The sequence below is a fragment of the Amblyomma maculatum genome, chromosome 6 (assembly GCF_055883805.1).
Source record: "Amblyomma maculatum isolate TAMU_Amacu chromosome 6, ASM5588380v1, whole genome shotgun sequence".
Lineage (NCBI taxonomy): Eukaryota > Metazoa > Arthropoda > Arachnida > Ixodida > Ixodidae > Amblyomma > Amblyomma maculatum.
Window position 1 is genome coordinate 166,513,425 of NC_139349.1, and position 25,111 is coordinate 166,538,535.

The 25,111-nt window shown below is 48.2% G+C and overlaps 2 pseudogenes; both read left to right on the forward strand.

The window, feature by feature from the left end:
• Positions 1–14,426: 14,426 nt before the first annotated feature.
• On the forward strand, positions 14,427–15,293 carry LOC146187346 (spastin pseudogene; annotated as a pseudogene).
• A 6,256-nt stretch (positions 15,294–21,549) lies between these two features.
• On the forward strand, positions 21,550–23,886 carry LOC146187347 (uncharacterized; annotated as a pseudogene).
• Positions 23,887–25,111: the final 1,225 nt, after the last annotated feature.

The window sequence follows — 25,111 nt, forward strand, 5'->3', positions numbered from 1 at the left end:
GTCGTGCAGTGGTAAAGACTGCGATTGCAAAGAAATAATTACCATGATCCTGATAGCATATTTTTCTGAAAGCGTTGAAGTATTCAGCGTATGAGTAATGGTTTTCCCATCAAGACAAGCAGTAATGAAGGGGACTATGGATGTAGGGATAATATAATGGTCGCATGAAGTGTGGTGTTTCCATACAAGGCAAGTGCATGCAGCGTAAACGTTTGGTTTTCTTGACTGCACAATTTACATTTCATACTATACAGAAGCGCCACCGAAAACTACAGATGCTGCACTGGTAGAAGGAACTGGAGCCAAACAACCGACAAAGTGTGATGTCTTGAAACTATTACGAAGGGAAGCTAAATGTTGTTTCAGACATGCAAGAAGTTAAGTGACCTAGAATGATTAGGCCAGGTAAAGGAAAGCACCAAAAAAAGCTGACCAGTGACAGCGTGCAGCGAGGACGTTGCTAGTCTGGAGTGGCCTAAGTTGAATATAGGTCTCTGACGACTACACTACGTGCGGTTTTAGCATGTATGGAGATTGGTGCATAGTGCAGAAAAACCTTGAATGTTAGATTCCATTTCGAGCACCAAGCGGGAGCCGTGCCTAACTCTAGAAAGCCCGCCAGTTGGTTGTTCTTTAAAATGTGTGCACCAGCAAGCAGAAAAAAAAAACAATATCTATAGATCAAGAATCTGCGTCTTCGAGCAAAGACTGGAACAGATGGCATTCGAGAAATCTTTTTTTTCAATATGGTGCGCGAAATTTGTAAAGCGTGGCAAAGAGTGTCAATTGTTTTTTTTTTTTTTGTTCTATTGCATAGTGCAGCTGTTGCATAGTAGCCGACGCTTTGGAATGGATACACCATGCGTGAGATTTCATATTATTCTTTAAGCGAAACTTCTGCATTATTTCTGGCATGCTCGATCGATCTGCGTAGAATAATAGGATACAAAAATATGTATCTTTAATCTTCTTAGAGAATGCCAACGAAGGAGATATTTAATAGTAGCCGACCATATCATCAAAAATACTGCATTAGACAATGAAATGCTGGGAATTCCACTGAACAGCTAATGCAAATACATTATTCAGAGAAAAATAATATCTCTTGCTCGAAGCGTAGACATGATTAAAATGTAATTTCTAAAATAAAACAAAGTAATGGCCCTGTCATGTCGTAAGTTACTAATGGTAAAGTTCTAAGCTTTACTTCTACGAATGAGTGAGGTTCATGTAGGCGGTAGTCTAGGGCTCTAAATTCCTCTGGTTGTGAAAAATGGTTTTTATCAAATATAACCTGCGCAGAGCTTGGAAGACAAAGGAATGGCACAACAATAGATTGGTAGTGGACTGGGGTGCAAAAATATATAAGGAAGCTTGGCGCGTACCTGCCACTGCTTGACCACCTAAAGGGCAAGCTAGACGAAAAAAAAATTCAAAAAAATTCCAGATAAAATTCAGTTTGCAGAAGTCATCCTGGAAAATAAGGGCTATATTTTCTCAGCACCGGCGTGCAACTTAAGCAGTGAGCATCGATATATTGAGCGCTCTCTTTTTAGACGGAACTGAGGAATTTCAGCGAAAAGGAGGGAAGAAAAAGTGAAAGACTTAAGTAAGCACATTTTACTCACAAAGTAATGATCATCCCCGTCTACTGCCTGTTTTTTTTTTCTTCGCATGTGTCCCGTTAAGCTTTTCGACGTTAGTTGTGCAAGTTTGTGTATATTTTACGTCAGGCATGGAGGACGCTCTGAACCTTATTGCTGCCATAGAACAGAGAACTGTTTTTAGGGAGGCACTAGTAAAGTATTAGGGCGTGTGAAAGGATCCGCACGCGATAAGCGAGGGTGCATTGCGATGCCTTTCTACGGATGCATGTGTCACTCGATGTGAATTCCGATCCTTTTTTTTTTTTGCATTATTCGCTCGGCGAAGCAATTAAAAATGCTAGACTGGTGAGAAAAGAAGGAAGCGGGTACAGGAAAATAGAAATCCGCAGGACACACGGTAACGACACGAATACATCTCATGGCCTTTCAAAGTATGGAAAGGTATAAAGGTATAATTTCGCCAAAATTCATGCCGTTTCGAAGAGAGCTTGCAGAAGTTCTGCTGCTGTACCCCCTCTTTCAAATTGCAACCCCCTCCTGATTGACGGAGCAAGTGCATAAACAGAACTGGCTGATAGATACCATGTGAATGCCGTTCGTAAATGTGTTAACCTGTGTTAATTTAACCTGTGTAACAGTTCAAATGTGTTAACAAAATATCTTTCTGCTTGCTCCAAACCTGTGTTGCAGATTATAGTATTGCACAAACAAACACTGACCAAGATGGAGGGAGGAGGGGTGGAATAGATTCCTACTGACAATCCTGCACTGTAGCCGCGTTTACATGACTGCGACAGTATCGCGTCGCATCGCATTTCTTAGCGCCTCCCGGCAATGCGATGCGACAGGATGGATGGATGGATGGAATATAGGAGCGTCCCCTTTGAAACGGGGTGGTAGCAGTAGCTATCATGCTCATTTTTCTCCCTATATCTTAATTATTGATTTAGAATGGTTAACTAAACCATCATTCTATTTATTAAATTTTGTTCCTACATTACTAACATTCTGTCACTTCTCTGCTTTTGAGCCACTAATCTTCCAGTCGTTTTTTGCTAGTTTCCACCGCCGGTTTATTCACCCGGCCACTGTTATCTCTAAACCCCAGAGCTTCAGGAACAGTGATTGCGCCTGCACCAACTTCCAGATGGATACCATTACATTCGAGTATAATATGGGCAATTGTTTCACTGGAATTTTCACATACAGCACATGCGTCATCTCCATTGTTAAATTTCTTTTTGTAGCTGCGTGTTCTAAGGAACCCTGACCTAGCTTCAAAAAGTAGGGCACTGCCTCTTGAGTTATCAAAGAAAACTTCCTTCCTGATCTGCATTTTCCACTTTCGGTATAATTCCACACTCTGTTTCTTTTCCATCGAATTTATCCAATTTTTACTTTCTGTGTTTTTCACCTGCTGCTTAATGCTCTTTATTTCTCCGTCCTTGTTACTAGCATACTTACTAGTTAGTTTCCTAGTTCTTTTCCTCCATTGTGAGTCAACGCTTTTTAGGTACAGGTATTTAAATACTTTAGCTGCCCATCTGTTACTGTCCAAATTCCTCAGGCGCTGCTCATATAATATTTTACTCTGAGCTTCCCGCACTTCGAAAGATGCCCAGCCCATATCTCCCTGTACCGCCTCATTTGTAGTTCTGCCGTGGGCACCTAGTGCTAATCGTCCAACAGATCTCTGATTTATTTCTATATGTCGACTGTACCTCTGATTTTAGGCACAAAACCGCATTTCCGAAAGTAAGTCCGGGCACCATAATTTCTTTCCAAATACCCCTCAAAACCTCATACCTATTGTATCCCCCCAATGCCTTATGCTTCATTATCCCGGCATTCCTTCGCTCTTTGGCCTGAAGGGATTGCTCATGCTTTCGAATGTATGCCAATACTTCGTTTACCTATACCCCAAGATATTTATATTCTGCTACTCTAGGTATTTCAAGGCCGTGTATTTTAAGACCCTGATCAGTTGAGCCGTTGAAAATCATCAGACCCGATTTAACTGCGCTGAAACTGAAGCCTCGAGCGTCCCCTTCGTCTCCGCAATACTTAACTAGAGTTTGCAATTCTTCCAGATTCCCGACAGTGTGTACGCTCAGCGCGCCATCTCTAGAGTGATGTTGGCGGCACGCGGTGTCGCATATTCAAAGCAATGGTGGCATCAGGTGATAAAGTTTAGAAATTTGATTGATTATTCATTTTATTTATACCAGAGTGAGAATAAATCTGCAATAAATAACAAAAACAGTTTAAGAAGTAAAATTAATACTTCGTCGCTTTTGTTTGTCCAACCCGAATCTATTGGAATATCCCGCGCTTTCTGGCCGTGGCGCCCAAGCAACGCTTAGTCACTAAGCCTAACAGCAGTCTGATTCCAAAAGCTGTCTTAAAATTTGAGTGGTTAAGTCGCCAGAATTGCGTGGTGCGGGGATCTTTAGACAGACCTTCGTTGACCATTCGTTCCCAGCGAAAGCGAAGGAGCAACGACGAATCGGTGGTGAGGCGAGCGGCCGACGCTTCGCCGGACGCCGCCATCTTGCCCTTAAGTGGATGCGACCGGGTTTACGTGGACGGGGAAAGTTGACTTAAGTCTCTAAATCCAGCCCTCCCTGGCCCATAACCGCTATGCACTTTCCTAGAGCATATTACCACTCTTTACATGAATACGATAGGCTTGGAACCTATAGTGCGATGCGATGCGCTAGTTGTAGCATTCATGCCAACTTCGCTTGTGTCCTTCACTGTATCTGGATGTTTTGTAGCACCACCTACGACACCCAGTCATAAAACCTCAAACAAAAGGAGGCCGCTGTTTTTCAGTGCATACGCTCTTACTGTCCCAACTATACAAATCTAACAACAATGCAAATTCTTGTGTGAACATCAAGCGGTATTCATAAATGAAACCATTGACTGGCGTGAAAATATATACTTCCACCTGACCCGTCATCACGAACTCTGGTATGCACCACGTTCTAGCTCTAATGATAGATTGAAAACACTCATCTATGCTTTGCCTATCCTGCTTAAGTGATTCGTACTACCTGACTCATCGAGCCGTATGTCTTCTTAGAAACTGTGGGGCCCCACAGCCCCTTTTAGCGTTTCGAACCGCGCGCGCTTTTTTCTGTTTGTGTTGGTGTCCGCCCGGGCAGCGCGAGTAGGCATGAGCGAGCTGCCCGGAGCGGGGGCGGCATGTTATCGGCTCGAGACAGAGGGTAGATAAGCGCGTTGGAAGCAGGGCTCGGGGCTTTTTCGTCGGGCGGCCTGCCAGAGAAGGGCGGCGTGGCAGCGTCCCAAGCCGGCGGGATGTACACGGACGACGGAGCGGAGTCCTGCGAGGCGAAGACGGAAACGGCGCCTTCAAGGAAGCCTTAGGAGTGTTAGCGTGAGTGCTGCCACGCGAGTAGCAATGTTTTTGTACCGTGATCAACGCTTTGGCTCTATTACTCGCCCTATCCGCGCCGCAGTGTGTTTTGTGTTGTCGCGGTGAAGCCCTGACCCATGTTCCGTTTTATTCTGCATAGTCCATTGTCGCGAACTTCGACGGCATGTTTCCAGCGCAGTTTTGACCAATGCTGTTTCTTTTCTATTTTATACTTTTGTGTTGATCCGGAATAAACCGGTGTTTTTAAGAAAGACTTGGTTTTCACTTGTCGGGCGAGACCATCGCTCGCGAACCCGTATTCTAGAAGGCGGAGCCTTCATTTGGCGCCCAACGTGGGACCAAATGAAGGCTCCGCCTTCTAGAATACGGGTTGGCGAGCGATGGTCTCGCCCGACAAGTGAAAACCAAGTCTTTCTTAAAAACACCGGTTTAAAAACGCTAAAAGGGGCTGTGGGGCCCCACACTCCCCCCCTCTCAAGACGGGACACCTCCCGACGTGTAAAACAACAACGCGGGATAAGGACGGAACTGGTACTGCTGCTGGCGGGGCGCATGCTTGGAGGTATCCGCCCATAAGAAATCTGTGTGCGATTTTCTGTATGAAATCGACGATTATCAGATGGCAATGGCAATTTCGGACAGCGCTCTGGTCACGCGTGTGCTTCCCGTAGCTTTGGTAGGTTCCGCAGCAATCTGGAGGCGTAGACAGCGGCAGTTCAAAACAAAGCAGGATTTTATAGACCGTTTTCGAGAAGAGTTTTTGCCGCCTGTCTATGATATCCGTATGAAAGACGAGCTTTGCACCAGGACGCAAGGCGAAAGCGAGGGTTTGCTAGAGTTTTTGCGCAGTTTTCAAGAGCTGCATGAGCGGGCAGATCCTGCAGTTCCGGAACCAGAGAAGGTGGCTCATGCTATACATCGGTGCCATCCAAGGTACCAGCCATATCTCCGGCGTCGCCAGTTCGCGGACTTCGATGACATGGCTAGAGAAGCATCCCGCATCGAGGCATCTTTCCTCGCGGAGCTCCAGTACAAACCACCTCCCCCTGCAGAGACTTGCTTTGAGCCGTCCTGTGCGTGGCCTGGATCATCGGCAGCACGCAGCCTGGAGACGCCAGGCTGCCGTACGGGGGCTGGCGACTTGCACGAAGTCACAAGCCCTGATGGGTCTACTCAGGTGACGAGCCGATTTCATGGGGCGACAGGTCAGACGGGGCCCCGTGTCTTCTTGCCATACGCAGGCGCTGGTACCCCTTGTGTGGCAGCAGTTGGGACACCCCACGTCAGAGCGCGCAAATCCCGGAGATCTCCTACAGCGGCTGCCGGCTACCATTCACCTACGGGTGCAACGTGGGTGTCACCATCGGGTGCAGCGTGGGTGTCACCATCGGGTGCAACGTGGACGTCACCTACGGGTGCAGCGTGGGTGTCACCACCGGGTGCAACGTGGACGTCACCTACGGGTGCAGCGTGGGTGTCACCACCGGGTGCAACGTGGACGTCACCTACGGGTGCAGCGTGGGTGTCACCACCGGGTGCAACGCGGACGTCTCCTACCAGTGCAAAGCGGACGTCTCCTACCAGTGCAACGCGGACATCTCCTACCAGTGCAGCGTGGGTGTCACCACCGGGTGCAACGTGGGTGTCACCACCGGGTGCAACGTGGGTGTCACCACCGGGTGCAACGTGGACGTCACCTACGGGTGCAACGTGGGTGTCACCACCGGGTGCAACGTGGGTGTCACCACCGGGTGCAACGGTGTCACCATCAGGTGAGAAGCGGACGTCGCCCGCGGGCACAACTTGTCCTCCGATTCGCAGATCCAGGACAACACAGGGGAGGGTGTTTTGGTCATCGCACCATCCAGCGGCCAGGCCGCACAGACGTGGCCAACCACCGGGAGAGCTGATCCAGTCGCTACCTTTCCTGCTTGAATCGAACCAGGTGCCACCGACACAGGTGTCTTCGACACAGGTACCATTGTCACCACCTGCTATGCATGAGGCAGACCCCGAGAAGCCCTACAAACACTCGGTGAGTGCAGTCCCGTCAACTTCTTTTGAGGAAAGCCAATCAGACAAGACCCCGCTGGTCTTGGTCAAAATGGCCGGACTGGAGCTTCCAGTCCTTTTAGACACAGGGTCTACAGTGTCAGTCTTCGGCGATCAGGTGAAAAATTCCTGCGAGACAAAATGTGTCCGGTTGCGGAGTGTAAACACTAACCTTCGTATGGCGTCGACTCACATAGTACCCGCAACCTCAGCAGCCCGCCTAACAGTTGCTATAAATGGTCGAAAGATTAGACAGCGTTTCTTACACCTCCCCGGACTATCCTGGCCAGTCATACTAGGCCGTAACTTCATAGTTAAGGCAGAAATCGTTATAGATCTCAGTAAGGGAACCTACCGGTATGGCACCGGTACAGAAGCATTTCAGTTTAAGACTAAGGCCGCTGAGCCACAGTCACAGTTGCTTGCCACGAACGGCCATTCGGCCAATATCACAGGCTGTGGTATTCTAACCGTTTTGAATTCTTTCACGGGGTCACCAGCGGAAAAAAGCAGAATCGAGACAATGCTCAGGCCCTTTGCAGCAATGTTCACGGAGGCTCCGGGGACGGCCAACGTACTAACCCACAGGATTGACACCGGCGATGCTCGTCCTATCAGATTCAATCCAAGGCCCTTGAGTGTCCACAAGCGAGCGCTGCTGGATGGGGCCCTCGACGAAATGGTGGCTACCGGTGCGGTGAGACCATCAAAAAGCCCCTGGGCGTTTCCTGTTGTTCTCGCGCCTAAGAAGGATGGAACAGCACGGTTGTGTGTCGATTATCGACGTCTGAATGCTGTGACAGTGCGAGACTCTTACCCTTTCCCGTCTGTTGACTCTGTCATGTACTCACTTGGGTCAGCAAAATTATTTACAACTCTTGACTGCAGTAGGGGATTTCTGCAAATCCCAATTGACCACTGCGACATTGAGAAAACGGCTTTCACTTGCCACCGGGGACTGTTCGAATTTGTGCGCTTGCCTTTCGGGTTGTGCAATTCACCTGCTACTTTTCAACGGGTAATGGATATTGTGCTCGGAGACGCTAAATTTAACTACGCTATGGCCTATATGGATGACGTAGTAGTGTTCTCAGAAAGCTTAGAAGAGCACCTCCGTCATCTAACGAATGTCCTTCAACGAATGCAGAAGGCGGGCATCACCATTAACCCCGGCAAGGTTCAGTTGGTGACAAGCACAATCAATCTTCTTGGGTTCATTGTGGAACAGGGCACAGTTCGCCCGGATGAAGAGAAGCTTCAAGCCATTCTGCAGCTCCCCCCACCAAACAACATAAAGAGCCTCCAGCGTTTCTTGGGCATGGTGGGATTCTACCGCCACTTCATCCCGAACTGCGCTGACCTGGCGCGACCCCTCCATCAGCTCCTCCGGAAGGGTGCCCGCTAGTCATGGACAGAAGCCGAGCAGGGATCATTCCGTTCACTGTCTGCAGCCATCGCGGATACTGCACGCCTGCGGCTTCCAGACCTTAACCGGCCATTCACGGTACAAACGGATGCAAGTGAGTACGGAATTGGGGCGGTATTGCTTTAAGAACATCAAGGTAAGCTTTGCCCATTGGCGTTTGCTAGTCATACGCTGACGGCACCGGAAAGGAACTACACTGTGACAGAGAAAGAGTGTCTCGCGATTGTGTTTGCCCTGAAGAAATTTGACATGTATTAGGATGGCGCAGAATTCATTATTCAGACCGACCACCAGGCCCTATCGTGGCTTTCGAGGTTGCAAAATCCAGCTGGCCGTCTGGCCCGCTGGTCACTCGCTCTCCAAAAGTATAATTACAGGGTAGAATACAGAAGAGGCACTTTCAACAAAGTGGCCGATGCCCTGTCACGAGCTCCACTTCCGGGCGAGGGAGAGCGAGCACCCGCGGTCCATGCTGTGACAGCTCCTGCCGACACCTGGGGCACACTGGTGTCCCGTCAACAGCTCCTTGACGCTCAGCTTTCAGACGACCAGTGCAACGAGATACGCCAAAGCCTGAACAGTGCCAGCCCGGCAGGGAGCCGGGCGCTTAACGGAAGCTATGACTGCTACGTGGAAGCAGAAGATGGTTTGATCCTGCGGTATATACCTGCTGCGGACACCGACAGTGGTGAGTCCGCATTTCGTGTGGTCGTTCCTAAGGGCCTACGTAAGCATTTTCTAGAGTACTTCTACGATACACGCCTCGCAGGTCACAGCGATGGCAAGAAAACATATGACAAATTGTGTCGCGTTGCAACATGGCCCCGCATGAGAAGGGATGTCCTGACATTCGTCCGCACTTGTCATACCTGCCAGACCGCGAAGCCAAGGGGGGGAAAACAACCGGGCCTCATGCAACCTGTAGAGAGCCGATACCCATGGGAAATTGTAGCTTGCGACATAATGGGTCCCTATCCCAGATCAGTGAAAGGGAATCGCTACTTGTTAGTAATTACTGATCATTTCTCGAAATGGGTAGAATTGTATCCAATGAGTAGGCTAGACTCGAAAATAATTTGGGATAAGCTACTAGAAACATTCACTCGCTTTGGTTTCCCAGCTCAGCTTATCACTGATAATGCCACGTATTTCACCGGTAGGATATTCACTGCCACTTGCAAAGTTCTTGGCGTGCAGCACAAAAAGACTACGCCCTACCATCCTCAAGCAAACATTACAGAGCGAGTGAATCGAAATCTCAAGACTATGATGGTGGCATTCACGGAGCGGCACAAGGACTGGGACGCTCGTATCCAGGAGATGGCCTTCGCCACAAGAACCACGGTAAACCGGTCAACAGGTTTTACGCCAGCGGCCATTCTCCTTGGTCGTGAGCTCAGGTTCCCTATTGAGCGTGCTCTGAATGGCTCTGATTTACCGGGTCTTAGCCATTCTAAATTTGCTCATGATCTTTCCAGCCGCTTGGCCGAGACTCTGAAGGAGGCAAGGGAAAACCTGGACCTTGCCCGCCTGGAACACTGTAACCAGTACAACAAGGGAAGGCGACCTTTGGAATTCACACTCGGCGACAAAGTCCTTCGCCGCACGCACCCACTAAGTGATGCAGCAAAAGGGTTTGCTGCTTCTCTCGCTCCACGATGGACTGGCCCTTACACGATAACAAAGCGCGCGTCTCGGCTTTCTTACTTTATTCGCCATGTGCAGGGTGGTCGAGAAGCCGGACCAGTCAACGTGGCCGATCTCCGAGCTTACCACGGCCGTCCACTAGCCACATAGAACCACTTGACCTACCAGGCACTACGGCTACCCACGCTCGGCGGATACCTCCAAGCATGCGCAACGCCAGCAGCAGTACCAGTTCCGTCCTTATCCCGCGTTGTTGTTGTTTTACACGTCGGGAGGTGTCCCGTCTTGAGAGGGGGGGAGTGTGGGGCCCCACAGCCCCTTTTAGCGTTTCGAACCACGCGCGCTTTTTTCTGTTTGTGTTGGTGTCCGCCCGGGCAGCGCGAGTACGCATGAGCGAGCTGCCCGGAGCGGGGGCGGCATGTTATCGGCGCGAGACAGATGGTAGATAAGCGCGTTGGAAGCAGGGCTCGGGGCTTTTTCGTCGGGCGGCCGGTCAGAGAAGGGCGGCGTGGCAGCGTCCCAAGCCGGCGGGATGTACACGGACGACAGAGCGGAGTCCTGCGAGGCGAAGACGGAAACGGCGCCTTCAAGGAAGCCTTAGGAGTGTTAGCGTGAGTGCTGCCACGCGAGTAGCAATGTTTTTGTACCGTGATCAACGCTTTGGCCCTATTACTCGCCCTATCCGCGCCGCAGTGTGTTTTGTGTTGTCGCGGTGAAGCCCTGACCCATGTTCCGTTTTATTCTGCATAGTCCATTGTCGCGAACTTCGACGGCATGTTTCCAGCGCAGTTTTGACCAATGCTGTTTCTTTTCTATTTTATACTTTTCTGTTGATCCGGAATAAACCGGTGTTTTTAAGAAAGACTTGGTTTTCACTCGTCGGGCGAGACCATCGCTCGCGAACCCGTATTCTAGAAGGCGGAGCCTTCAAAACAAATAAAATACTTTTCTTTCACAAAATTATTTTCTTCAGCGTTTGCAGTACTCTTCTTTCTCTTCACTGTATATACACGACCTTTTGACCATTTTGATTGTTTGTTGCGCTGTATTGTGTTTCTTTAGAAGAGCGTTATTCTAAATTTTTCTCCCTGTACAAATGTTTATTATCTTTTGCAGCAAATAAACTGTGCTTTGATATTTACAATTTTTTACAAATCGTGTACTGTGCATATGTGTCATCGCAGCCAAATTGCTGTTTATCACTATGCAACCGATGTAGTCAAGGGGGAGGAAGCACCGTCAAGCAGCTGACCTGAGGGGTTTTCCCCCTCCACCTAAGCTAATGCACTTATGAGAATACATTCGCTGTTAATGTAGTGTGTAAAACCATAATGAAAAAGCTACCGAAATCACCCAACATAATCTATGCTGTGGAAGCGCAAACAAAATATTGGTTAGCAATTGGTGAGTATAATCAAAATGTTTGGGTTCATTGGCTTTTTATCGATTCAACATTCACTCAGAAAGGCGTCAGCACGAGCTCAAAAGTAATTTTTTAAGGGACATAATGTGATTATTGCTGTGCCTTAATTATATGTCCGACTCGGAAGTGAATCGCAAGCCTAAGTCCTAGCGCACCTAATTTGCATCGGCTCTAGCCACGCTCAATTAGCTGTCATTTTTTTTCATTTTTCTGAAATATTTAGAATAATTCCTCTCTTTCTTTCAGGCATCACATTGTACCAATGGAGTGGTGCCAAGGTACCGGAGGTTGCAATATATTACACAAAAAGCTTATTCAGACTTGTCTATCCTCCTGCCAATCACGCTCAACCAGAAGCAGAACGAATATTTGAAGCGGCGCGTCGAGGCTTAATGCCCATAATGCTGGAAGGTAAACCCATAAAATATAACTTGCGAACATGAAAACTAGGCTAAGCAAAGCGAGGTAACGTGATGTAAGTTTCAAGAAATGACATCAAGTAAAAGGAAAAGCATAAAAAGGAAGTCATGATCATAACAATGCAGCTTGCCAAAACATTTCACTTCTTCCTGCCATCCCGTGATCTGTCAATGCTTTCTATCTGACTTGTATGCACGCTGATGGTCATGTGACATGCTGGAGATCAGCCGTAACGAACGGCGTATGGGGGGAAACTAAAATTTTGAGCTTTGATAGGCTTCGCGAAAGTGCTTACGCAAGAACTTCAAGCGATTGTCGCAGGGGTCGCGCACAATTTCTCAGAACCTGATTAATATTGCAGAAAGAATGCGTCTGGGGTAAAGGAGAACAGTATGACAATATTTCATTGTAAAACCGTCAACTGCTTTTCTCCCGCTTCCCTAGATAATTCTCTGGAGCAGTAAATAGTTGCTTCTTCAGGCGATGGTGAAATATTCCAGAATTACATGTATCTGAAATAAAATAGACTGTTAACGTCATCGAAGTTACTGCCTTTGTGTTTTCAATTGCTTTCAATGCTCTTTTTTATTGGTTTAGAAGGGTATTGGCCCTCCCGGAAAATCTCGGAGGGGCATTAAGGATTCTAAAAGCAGATAAATAAACATCATGAGTATAATACGGCTTCCTACGCCAGCTTTAAAAGGGATATTCTCCGTAATTTCGGCGTTTCAAACGCTTATACCATCTGTGCTCCGCAAATTGCAACTGCCGCAACCTACACACGGACGACCTGGCAATAAAAGCTTTCTTTTACTTTTTTGTTTCCGAAAGTAAATTTCAGCAAGGATATTTCACCACAGTATTACTAAACAGGGGAAAAAAAGGCGGTGTTTGGGCTCCCACGCTCACTTCGACAAACAGCAACGTGTACTTAAGGCAGCGAATATTGGTCGACGCCTTCAATGCTCTTCAGCATTGCCAGGGAGCGGCTGCAATCCGCGCACTCGCATTGTATGTCCGAACGGCCACGCGCCTTGCACCCGAATCGACAATGATCTCCCGGGGCTTTCTTCAATGTCGACTTTTATTTGAACCGGCCATTTACACACTCGCAGATCCGATTTTATGTAGAAGCATTCGTATTTTCTTTTTTGCAGTCTACACAGACGTCAAGGTTTGCATTTTTTATACAATCAGAAGCAGAAAACGCAGAGTGCGATAAAGAAGATGAGTCACAGTTCAATGGAAAGATGTGAAATAGGGATCGGGCAAAAAATCGTTATTCCTTAAGCGCTATCTCCAAAGAAGAGCGGTCGACCGGGTATTCGTCCGGGCGCCCTGTTGCCAGACAGAATTTTTGATTTTAGACGTCTAAGCAATGCTTGAAGATAAAATGCAAAAACTATTTCCCCATTGCCGTGTCTGGGCCGGCATTTGCTACGCGTCTTTCAAATTGCACTTTCAGAAGTTTCAAAACATTTCGATTGAAGAACCATGAAGAAGCTCGACAAAATAACGAAATTGATTTGATAGTGTGTTCTAACCCCGCCATTGTGCAGAATGTAGAGGTGATCGAGAAAGTGCGATGCAGTGACCGCAGAATGGTAAGGTGTCGAATTATTTGAAATCGGAAAATAGAACGGAACAGATTAGTAAGAAAGAAGTCCATTAACGAATCAGCGTTGAGGGGAAGGCAGAAGAGTTCAGGATCTGAATGAGAATAGATATTCAGCTCTAACCAAGGATGACAACATTAGCCCAGAAGCGATGAACAATAATTCTGAGTTATCATTAACTAGTGCGTTGTAGAAGTAGGTGGTAGTATAGTTAAGCTGTCTAAGGAGAATAAAAATTTGATTACCACATTCCAAAGTATGAAAGCGTCCAGTCCAACAGATCGGACAGAAGTGGCAACTGTCACGGCCGGGCTTTGCACACGGCCGTGACAGTTGGAAGCGAAGAGGTCCAGCCATGGCTACGGTATCTGCCCCTTCGACGCCCGTTGCACTTCGGCCGTTTCACCAGAGTTGCGTGCGACTGCGCAAGCAGGGAGAAAAGGGTCGGGCAGCAGGTTACGACGACGACAGCTTCAAGGTGGACCTATCCTTCACTCCAAAGCTCCTCAAGCACTCGGTGGAACCCAGCCAGCCTACTAATGAAGGCAGAGGGTCGCCGCTCCGAAGAAACTCGCTCACGCCGCAGAAGCAAGGACTTCGACTCGCCGTGCACGATGGTGTGCTCTTCGGCGACCACACTTCGCAACAAATAAAGGTGAATATAAACATCAGCCCGAAGTCACCCAAGAACTCGGCGGAGCCCAGTCAGCCTACGACAGAGGACGACGGGTTGCCCTACCGACAGAACTCGCTCAAGCCGCAGAAGCAATGGCTTTTCCCCGGCCACGATGACGAGCTCTTTGGCAGCCTCAAATGACGGCAACAAGAGCAGATGGCTGCTAGCGTCGCCGTGCCGCAGAACAACTTCGCGAACGACGCCGCCGACGACGACGTCGGCACGCCGGATGATGCAGCAACCGCCGGTCGCCGGGGTGCACTAAGAAGAGTGGGCTTGATCTTCTATCCGGTGCTATTGGTGTTTTGGCTCCTCCGATGGGTGTGCAGCCAGGTGCTTGTGGTGCTCGCGTTCGTTTTGCGCGGCGGAAGCGGCGCCGAGCGCGAGAGCCATCTGACGGCGGCAGACGGCACCGATGTGATGGCGGCCGCCAGTGGGGAGCCTGATGCAAACTTGCTCATTCGGCAGAAGCAACACCACAAGAAGGCCTTTGACTTCATCTCCAAGGCTCTTAAATACGACGAAGAGAATGACGACTTCAAGGAGCTGGCCATTGACCTCTACCGCAAGGGCATTGACGAACTCCAGAAGGGCATTGCCATTGACTTCTCCCAAGGAAAAGGCCCCACCTGGGAGCGTGCTCACAGGCTCACAGACAAGATGAGGACGAATCTGCAGATGGCCAGGGACAGGCTAAACTTCCTAGAGAGCATGGTGAAGATTGAGCACCTAGGCGACGACCTGCCCTGGCATGCGGGTGTGGCTCGGCCCCAGGGCGGCCAGAGGCGTCGGGCGTGGCAGAAGGCGGCCCCCGGCCATGACGCCGCCACCACCAACCAGGACGGGCCGTCTTGGCTCAATACGGGCCGAAAATGGAGGCGTTGCCAGCAATGGTCAGCCGCATGACCGGCACGGGCGCTGCAAGTCACCCTCGCTAGCACCGCAGTCACCCTCTGGTGTGACCATTAAAAGCCAGGCGCCAGCATGTTCACGAGGGAGCATGGCTACGCACGGTGTCCCAGCGAGGGCTCAAACATTGCCGCGCAACACATCTACTACATCTACTTCTACAGTTCAGTTCACTGAACTGAACTGTAGAAGTAGGTGGTAGTATAGTTAAGCTGTCTAAGGAGAAGAAAGATTTGATTACCACATTCCAAAGTATGAAAGTGTCCAGTCCAACAGATCGGACAGAAGTGGCAGAGATATCAAACCTAATCAAAATTAGTTGTGCTTTAGCTCTGGTTAACCCTATTTGAATTGCGAAATCAACGGCGGAAGCATCTTTTGCCTGCTACATTAATCCCCTTGTTGCAGGTTGCATAGGAATCTGCAATAAGAACGAAGACAACGAAGACGAGGTGTCTGGGGAGAACACGCGGTGGAGACTGATCGCCATGTTGGCATATTGAGAATCGTGTGGACAGCCGGTGATTAAAGATATAGTCACAGGCGGCCTTGGTGTTCACCCTCCTTCTTCTATATTTTGGTGCCGAAACCCGGGAGATAATGTGACTCCTCACCGATCCCTCCTGGAGGTTACAAGAAATCAGACTACCGTCCAGGAAGATACCAGGAGGTCCGCCATCCAACCCCACCGAACAGAGAAAAGAAGGCTTCAGTGTACGCCATGGACCGCATCAAGAGGAAGCGGATGATTGAAGATTTTCACTCCCGGCTCTGCCCTGAGGCAAGTTTTGTACTAAAATCGACCGATTGGGCTATTCTTGACCGAAAGCGCAATCGGTCGATATTCACGCCAGACTAAAACACTGCAAGGATAGTCTGCGCGTTCTCTATAAAAAAATGGATGCTTTTAAAGTTGACGTTTGTCCGGAAGACGTCACAGCTGTACAGGACTACGAGGAGACAGCGACATGAGCAATGATTCTCCTCAGCCGCCATATCCAGGGACTTCAGGCGCCTACTCCCGCTGCCAACAGCCGCCATTTTACAAAGGCAGCTTATGAGCTCCCTGCAGCAGCTGCATCATCTAGGAACGCAGCTTTACCGAAAATATTCGCCGAATTAGCTTTCCACTTAACGACCAATTCAGTCATTGAGCTCAAAGAGAGGCAAGACGTAAGTGCCACCGTTGTCACGCCGATGCCCGATTTCCATTTATTCGAGTTAACCTCAAAGGCATCTACGGAGGAAGCACAGAAGAGCATTCACTAAAGTGCGGCTACCATGCAGTGGGAAACACCTTTGGACCAAACCTATTGCAATCACAAACCTACCTAGACGGGCTCTGCGATAGCAAAGAAAGCATTGAGCCAGTTACACGCATTGAACCGCGGGCAGACGCTTCTGTCCTCTGTACAAATGAGATTGGTTTAGGACGCCCATTGGAAGCAGACTTTGAAAAGCGCAAAATCTTGATCCTGTACCTGATGACATACCCTTGCAGCGATAATTCAAAGGAATCTAGAAGAAAACAACAGAAAAAAAAACGGAAGTACATTCAATGGCTGTGTGCAAGACAAAGAAAGCAGAGAGCCTTCCTCGAAGAACTCAGAAGTGGAACCTTTGAAAATAACGTGCTGAAAAAACACGGCTCGATAATGAATCTAGCAGGCACGCCGAATTTTGCAAAGCTTGCGAAAGAGACCGAGGTCGCAGGTGAAATTCTTATCTCCAGTGTTATTGCAAAAACGAAAAAACGAGGTCGAGCAATGCCGCAAGTACTTATGCAGTGCGGAAGGAAGATGAAGAAAGGCAACGAATCATGGAACAACGTGGTAAAGTGACGGCAAGGGTTTCACAGGCACAGAAAAAAAGTAAGGCCAGTGCGTAGAAACCGAACACTGTGGAGACCCAGAGCGTTGTGTCAAAGTGTTGTGATTTGTTGTGCTAGAGTCTGTGCATGAGTTTGTCAGCGTTGGCGTCATATATGTGTGTCTAACACTTCGTCCGGCGCTGTGAAATTCCAGCGTTAAGATCACAAGCTTAAGCATGTGAAAAGAATCGATGGTGATTCTGCTTGTGCCGGGGAGTAGGGCTAAAACAAGCAGATACCATCGAAGTTGCTCGCAGTGAACGTGTTTTGCTAAAGTACTACGTTGGTTACAATGTGGCGCAAGCAAATCAGGGATGATATCGACCTGTTACAACTATCAGGTGGACCACGCCGCGAAACAGACAGACGAGAGCAATCAACGATATATCGTGGTCACCGAGCGCCGACGAATCAGTGCGTCGGTTGGTAGGGGTACAACAGAATGATGTTCGGAAGAAGTTGGACAGAGTGTGGGCTGCGGTGTGCGATTCGGACCCGCGCTGCAACACCCTACGGATCCATCCTTGTTCTGCACTGTTGATGATCCTGTTGCGGAAGTTGTAAACCGGTTTTCGTAGATTATCTCAAGTCATCAGTGACGAACGAGATGTTAGTACCGACTTCAACATGATGGTCATCAGAGGCCATTGAGGTGTGACACTATTCCAGCTTCTAGCTATTGGTTACCTCAAGGTGCGGAGCATGTTGCAGATTCGCATAGGAATCTGCAATAAGAATGAAGAGAAGGAAGACGATGTGTGTGAGGAGAGCATGCGGTCGAGACTGATCGCCATGTTGGCATATTGAGAATCGTGTAGGCAGTCGGGATTAAAGATAGTCACAGGCGGCCTTTGTGTTCGCCCACCTTCTTCTATACCCCTATCACGCCCTATCAGTGTAAGGTGCTACATTATTGGGAACACTCAAGCTGATACCTTTTTTTTTTTATTGCCTGACTTCAGCACAATACCTTGAGTAGGACGCGAGAGCGTAAGCTACCAGCGCACATGTCAAGTCACGCTTCAACCAGGCCGCATGGACGCGCCTGCGTGTTGTAGAGGTAACGAGAATGCAAACGGTTCTGTCAGGCTGATCCTGATATCCTTCTCACAAATTGAAGAAGCAGCCAGAGTTCGCAGCTCCTGCCCGCGGCATAGGAATAACGTGAATTAAAATATTATGGCAGGCTTCCTCCTTTTCTCTAGACCGTGTACGTGCAGCCAGCTTTTCATCCTTTTCTTCGGCACGCTGTTTCATGAGGTTTTCGCTGCGCCTAAGTCTGGCTTCTTCTGTCGCACCGACGGCTCGTTTAGCTTCAGCGTCGGCCAGCCGTTTCTCGACCCTTCTTCTACATTCTTCCGCCGTTTCCTCGGCAGCCGCTAGCGCTTCGTCTCATTCGGACGATCTTGGGAACTCAACCCGGGATCTTCCGTACTCGTCATAGAGTCACTCTGGGAAGTAGACCGACTTATTCTATCTGTATCTTCGTTACTACGCTTCTCGAGTCGTGCAGCGCGTTTTTCTGCTGTCTCTTGAGCGCGTCGTCCCTTTCACTTTCGTTCTGTCGTTATTGCCTCTTTTTAGTGCTGTCCGTAAAGGCCCGTTTACACTAGGTCGATCTAGGTCGGCCGACGATCGCCAGACGCGTTTTTTGCGTGTTCGTCGTGCTTGTCACACGGCGACGACGCCGACAGCGCGCCCATGGTCGGCCGACGGGGTCGTCGGTCGGCCGACGACGAGAGCGACACGGTCGGGCTACCGTCGGCCGATCTCCTAGTCTTGCTACGACGACGCCTCACTGCCCGCGCTGACCAATAGCAGTCGCTGCCTTCACCTCGCCCCGCCCACAGCCACGCCGGGCTTCTGCTGCAGACCCTGGGCTACTTATTTCAATACTTGCTGCTCGCTTTTTACCACTTGTTCACCAAACGGTTCGCACATTCAGTAAACAAATACTTCAAGATAATATTAAACGCCTTGCCATTTCCTATGTGAGCGAGAAGCTTTATCGGGAATGTGCCGATGACGACGAGTGCGTGCCATCGCTGCTGCAGTTTACATTTGTGTGCATACACACACACTGCTCGTTTTCATTGCAAAAAAGCGCCTGCCGGGCTCTACTTTACTTGGGTATTTTCTCTTCTCGCGCTACATCTGGAACATTACGCTTTTACGCAATGTGATAACTCCGCCAGAAGCGCCGATGAGGCGACATACCGCATGAGAAATGTATGGTTGTTGATATCGCACGAGAGCGGCGCTTCCTGCTAATTGTATCTGCTCCATAGATACTTCATAGATGCTTCATACCATAGATACTTCATTTTGCATCGCTTTAACCGGAAGTATGTTCGGCAAGGTAGGCATGAATTAAAATGGTATTATTTGTGTCCCTCGAGTGCCGCCCACTACTGCCAGCTGCCGTCAACATTGCTCGGCAGACCGCGGGTCCCGCCGGCGCTTACCGCTTTCTGTACCGGCGTCCTGTGATAAAATCAAACGTCGATCTCAAGTCACTACAAATTAAACCACCTTCGATGATCATTTGCGCTTTAGAAAACATGTTAATTTGCACTACACGATCGTCGAAATCGCACATGAATCCTGCGGACGCGCTAGGCCTACTTGCTTTAAACGGGGCCGGCGTCTGCTCATATTCAATGAAAAAAGCACCACCCGCGAGTGTCCAATTGTGAAAATATGAAACGCTATCCTTCCCTGCTTAATTTTGGCATGTATACAACACAGGGAAGCGCAGCTATGCACCATACGTCCTTCGTCGGCATTTCATTTTCGCTCGCTCGACGATCTACTGAGGACTCATCGGGCCACCATCTGCCAGATGAGAACATCTGGAGAGCGGGCGCGCATCGAGGCACCCTAGTGAAAGCTCCCGGGGGGCCGGCGCGGCGGGAGGCTGGAAATCTGCGGCTGTGTGTGCTTTTCTTTTACGTGCTCCGAGTGTTCCTGCTTGAACTTCACTGCGTAAACAGACGTGCGTCAAAAACAGGTACTGCGAACTTGTTTATCCGAGCGAAGCTGCGCAATTCATACATCCGAAGAGTTGGAAACGGGGTTTCTTGTCGTATGACTTCGAAGAGCGAAATAATGTTCCCCCGTAAGCACTGTTGCACGTACTCCGACCGTGATTGCATGAGCTACGTTTTTTGCCAGATTATTTAAGGAGCTTCCGAAAACGCCTAAGAACTGTTGTGTGCCGCGCTGCCTATCAAATGCTGAAAAGAAACCCGGAGCTTTGTTACCATGAAATACCGTCCAATGCAAACCTTTGGGAGGAGTGGCTACGCAACATCTAGCGGCAAGGTAGTGAGAAGGGCCGCCAGTGGCAACCGAGCTCCAGAGCTGTTGTGTGCTCACTGCATTTTAATAAGAATGATTATAGGGAAGGAAAGAAACGTAAGTTGCTCAGGCCGGCGGCGGTTCCGACGCAGTTTCCTTTCTATCCCACATACAAGCAGCCGGTGACTTCAAAAAAGCGGAGAACGCTTTCTCGTGCGCAATCTCCCGCTCTCACATCTCAGACGAAGGGTACGTTTGCGGAGCAGGAATTTGCGCAATCAGAGTCTAGTGCTGAACACGGCGGGAGTGAAAGTTTCCTAGTCCAGCCAGGTGTAGAAGAAAGCCCTGCTTCGGACGAGTGCTTGACTATAGAAGTACGACGAATAAAGGTGTGTAAAGATGAAGAATGTCAGACGTCATTAGATTTGACAGCCTTTTTCGACGATACTAAAAAAAGAACTCATCGATTTGAAATGCAAGCCCGAAGACTTAATGAGCGACTGCAAAAGTTACAAGAAAAGTCAGTACGAATTCCGCCAACGACTGAAGCGTTATGAAGATGATCGAGCTGTACAGACTGCAATGAACATGTCCAAAGCTGCAGCAGATGGTGACAAGATCACGAAATTTGTCTTGGAACAGGTCATGAACTTCGAGAAAGTAAGACCAACATGGGAAGAGCCAACACTGAAAGAATGCGTGTTGTGAAAAACAACATCCACTAAAGGATACGATTTTGTGCGCGGAAGAAAGCTTCCTAAATTACCGTGCCGAAGCACATTGCAGAAATTTGTGTGGTCGTCTGCAGGAGAGTCTGGAGTCACGAGCCTCATCAAAGAGCGACTGCACGTAGAGAGGGAAGTTCTGAAGTCAGAAAAGGAGCCATACTGCAGCGTAATCATTGACGAAATGTCGATTCAACAGAAAGTAATTTATGATCGTCAGATAGACAAAATATTTGGGCTGATCGACAATGTGTGCTGGCCAAGAAAAGGTGCCGCTGAAGTAGCCACCAGACTCCTTTGCTTCGTAGTAAGGGGGCTGTCCACACCCTACGTTATTCCGGTCGGTTACTTTTTTACAAGAAATATCAAACATGACCAGCTGCTCACTCTGACGCTAGATGTAATCAAGGCGGTTGAAGAAGCTGGATTCCGCATTGTTCATGTTGTTACCGACAACCACCAGACCAACACCGCGATGTTCCGTGACATGTCCGATGACAACACGTTGGAACCTGTTGTTCCTCATTCGGTACGCGAAGGTGAGCCTCTCTTCCTCTCATTTGACTCTTATCATCTCATCAAGAATCTCAGAACCAACCTCCTAGAGAGAGAGATGTTTGATGGGGTAGAGCCGATTAGAGGTGTTTTTTTTTTCTCAATACGCTCTACGAAATTCAGGAGCACCCGTTGGTGAAGCCAGTGCGACTTGTAAGTCGAGCTCACGTGCAGCGAAACAATCTAGAGAAAATGAAAGTATGCCGCGCTACATTAATATTTTCACCTGTCGTAATCAGCACCTTGGAATACCTTCAGGAGCATCCCGACTCCCACGAAAAAGCATCAGAATTCAGGCACTGTGGATAGACCATCACACTTATGAAGGCAATAAGTATGTGGCATGATCTCCACGACATCTCCACTTGGAAATCAAGGCAAACACCATTTGTTAAAGCAGACGACGATCGGCTCACCTGGCTTGAGGTCGACTTTATCAGCTTCCTCGAATACATCAAAGTGCGAAGTGCAGAATTTCGGGCGACGTTCCTCACGAAGGAGACGTATGAAGCCACTGTCATGACGACGAGGTCAACAGTCGCTGTGGTCGAGTATCTGCTTACCGATCTCAAGTAAGTTTAAATTTTATTTAAACTTACTTGAGATCGCCGTTTAGTCCATGGCGCCAAAATAGTGTCCCTAATTAAGTCTTTTTTTTAGCTTCAAGTACGTACTCACCCGGCCATTTAACAGTGATCCTGTTGAGTCTCTGTTCAGTTGCTTCCGCCAATTCAACGGCGGCAACGACCGAGTAGACGCCAGAACAGCTGTTTTCACGGCGGAAAAGTTGTCAAGGCAAGCTTAATATATTGCAGTCAAACTCAACCGTGGTCCTACATTACGTTTCTTTATTTTTTTTTTTCACGAACAGATGAAAATATCTATTTATTTTATTTATTTATTTATTGAGGAATACGGTCAATCCCGGGCGAGATCGTTACAGGCAGGGCACAAAACGCATACAAAAAGTCAGACAAAATTTGGAACATGTTCAAAGGCAGGGACAATCATTTAAAATGAAAGGAAGATTGCGGTCAGAAATAAACGAAGCAAGACAATGATCAGTGTACAGCAAAAAGTACAGTGAACTATTTATACATGAAAACAAAGAAAAAGGTATATGAATGGACACAGAATGGAAATAACAAAGCAATAAGGGATTAGTACAATTTGCAAGTTATCAATGTATGTTGACAAGGAAACTGTTTGGATGAACATTCAATGAATTTGTGTGTAAATGATCCTCCACTAGATTTACAAATCCATCCAGTGTTAAATTTCGTGTTATTTATGGTTTCAAGGTGTTCCACTCTCTGATTGCAAGGGGGAAAAATGAGTTTTTGAAACTGTCGCAATGGCAAGAAAATTCATTTATAGTCAGAGAGTGTTTATAGCGCGTGACTCTTGTATCTGCGATGACGATGTACTTTGATGTATCTATATTAAAGTGGTTATGCACGAGTTGGTACAGAAATTTCAGACGTGCTAGTACTGCGCGTTATTATATTAATTGCAGCTAGGAATTTTGGAGGCTGCCAAGTATGGAAATGTCCTGTTCAGCTCAGAGTCTCAAGCGGCACTAAGATCTGCAAATGTCACCTGCGAAGCGAAAAATCCAGCAATTCCAGAAAACGCGCTGGCTGTGGTTTTGAAAATTCAGCACGTCGTGAAGTACGACGAAGTACCTTCAAAAATTGAGTTCGCGCCGCTCACTTACTTGACTGGGTACCTGGTCTTCGTTTGCGAACGAAAGGTGAGCATATCCGGTTTTAAACTAAGACATGATAAATTCCTCACGTGATTACTTTTTCAGGTGACGTGCCCTGAGTGCAAGCTGCTGCTTAAAGGAAAGTCTTCACGCGATGGAGCATACAAGTTTATGTCTGGCCTTGACCAAGGAGGTTATGCGCGCCCTGAAGCTGTGTGACTGTGCAAGCTTGTCTGCACCTTTGTCGAGAAGGCCCTTAAGTCAGCAGAACTTCGTCGTTGTACACGCATTTCCAGACTTCTTTCGGGCGCCGTGCTTCCTCACCTCAAGGACTGCCCTCTGATGTGGGGCAAAGACTGTGTATACCCGCAACACTGTGAAGAACTTTGTGCTATTTTTGTCAAGAAAATGTTAAGGCCACTCCTTGCCAACTGGGCAGGAGACGTGAATAGCTCCCTGGAAAGTATTCTAAAACTTTCGCGTAAGCCTCTGTCCCGGAAAGTGTTGCGTTTATATACCTTTTCACGACCCTGGGAGAAACCGGTTTGACCGGGCTGTGAAGCAGGCGTGGGGGGAGAATTCGCAGCTTTTTCCTGTGCTATGAGCACAGCCCAGTCTCCAATATGGCAGCGCCCGATGGCCAATTTTGAAAAGGTCTATAGACAGCACATGTTGGACGAAAGGTCTTGTTAAAGTGTTTCTATATATTACATTTCATTTTTGTATGGTGCACATATATAATTGTATCAAAAACATATAAGCATCCTTGTGATTTTTGTCAGGTGCGCAAGTTTGGAGGGAAGGCCTCGTCAGAAGCAGATAGTACTTCTTTAGCCCCACCTCCTAGATATAATTCACAATATGCATTTATGCCCTCCGTAAGCGGAAGTGTAGTCAAATTACTTCAGGAAAGTCTCTACTACTCGCAGTCTTATTCATACAACACTGCGCAGGAATTTATTTCTCTATTTGATGAAGCGCTTTCTCCGAAAAAAGAAATCATTGAGTATGCTTTGTGCCCCAAATAAAAAGCGTAAGTTGAGCATGCGCGGTAAAAAGCACTGTCACCGGTTGTTATTACTCTCTCAATTGAGTTTTCTGCACAAATTTGAGTGCTGTAAATTTATTTGACCACGGGGGATATCATACGCATCCGTGTTCGTACCCTGATCATATACGCATCAAAAAATATGAAATTATACCAGACTTCCTCATTCTCTAATTTAGATCATTACGAATACTACTGGATAACGAAACAGCAGCTTGAAACGCAATTTTAAAATGCTAAATCGCAGAGCTCCGAGGCAACGTACGAGGCCCCTCCGCATACAAATAATGTGTCACAATTAGATCCAAACTTGCAAGGATTTGAACGAAAGTTTTCGGAACCATTTTGGGAATCGCAGTGCTTACCGCGAAACCCCAGACAACAATTCTGTTACAAATGCACCTGACGCCTAAACTCCTTCACCGACACCCAGCGCCACGGCCGCCGCGGCGGCGCAAAACTTCTGCAATCACAGCCCGCGAGGCGGATTTGGCGGGCCGCTCCCAAGGGATATCGAGCGGCCGTTGCTAGACGCGACTTTTCAAGGTCATTCGTGGCCGTGGCCACGGCACACTCGACGACCTGAAACCTGGCGTAATTTTGCTTGCGCAACAAAAAAGCTTTCCTTTACAGAAGCGGCAAGTTCTGGGTTAATGAAGCAATATTCCCTGGAAATATTCTTTGCCGATGAAAAGTAGCCTGTTGGTTGAACGTATTTACTATTGC